Source organism: Nematolebias whitei, chromosome 12 (assembly GCF_014905685.2).
Source record: "Nematolebias whitei isolate Nwh7 chromosome 12, NemWhi1, whole genome shotgun sequence".
NCBI lineage: Eukaryota > Metazoa > Chordata > Actinopteri > Cyprinodontiformes > Rivulidae > Nematolebias > Nematolebias whitei.
The window spans coordinates 19,789,943-19,791,314 of NC_056509.1; positions in this window are offsets into that span (position 1 = coordinate 19,789,943).

The following is a 1,372-nucleotide window of genomic DNA, read 5'->3' on the forward strand; positions in this document are numbered from 1 at the left end:
TATATATATATATATATATATATATATATATATATGTATATATGTAATTAAACTGGCCACCCTTATCATTTGAGGAAACTATGCTTTTTAGATATTATATTTATATATATTATACTTGAGTTCACAATTTTGTTCTACCTCCTGTACCACATGCGATGTGAATGACTATAAACATACTTTAACTTGAATTTGAAATTGATACTACTTAAAGGTATAGTTCATCAAATAATTGGGGTAGCAGGCGCAGTGGGCAAAGATATTTGATAATCATCTTTGGTCACATCCAGGCTCTGCCATTTCACCTGGCAGTGGATAAAATTGCTCCCTTTCCTCACCAGATTCTGTCACTCTGTACCAGTTCGGACAAGAAAAAAAAAACTCTGTTCTTCTCCACAGTGTAACTCATACCCACTTGAATAGAATATCTTGCACCAAAATCAACAAGGTTTACTTGCGTTCCCTGTTCAATTCCTGTTCCAGAAAAACACTCATCTCAGAAACTACAAACAGTCACTGTTCAGGTCTTTCATTGAGGGTGGACAATGGCACACCGCGTTTTTCTTTATTAACCCTATATTACTATTTTCAAATATCTCCGTTAGTAATCAATTCAGCACTCAATCAAAGTTTCAAGGTGACAGGATGAGAATGAAGCAGATGGTGCAGAAAAAAACGTAAGAATAACTCCATTATTGTTTTCATTTTTGAGGTTTTGATTTTAGTGAAAGCGCTGGAAAGTTTGTAGACAGTATGCATGCCTTCAACGAATGCTAGATCATTATTTCATCCAACTGAGATCTGTCTGGACACGATGTGCATCTGCTCACTTACAGATTTCTATCCATCCATCTGTCCATCATCTTTACCCACTCCATCCTTTTTGGGTCACAGGGGTGGGTCACTGGTGCCCATATCCAGCAGTCGCTGCATGAGAGGCAAGAGACAACCTGGACAGGACTCCAGTCCATCACAGGGACACATAGAGACAAACAACCATTCACTCTCTCACTCACACCTACAGACAATTTAGAGTTATCTATCAGCCTAACATGCATGTTTTTGGTCTGTGGGAGGAAACTGGAGTACCTCGAGAAAACCCACACATTCATGGAGAGATTATGCAAACTCCACCCAGAAAGGCCCCTTGTCTGGATTTGAACAGGCAACCTTTTTGCTGAGAGGTGGCAGCTCTACCAACTGTACCACCGTACCGCCCTCACTTACAGATTTGTAAAGATTAATTTTACCAACAAGCAAGCATGAGATCTAACAAGGTTGAGTCAGGTCCTCTGGACCGTCTTCAACAACAAAGAAGAATCCATCCAAAGGATCTGACTCCGCCTTGTTAGATTTATCTACCTGGATTATTGAG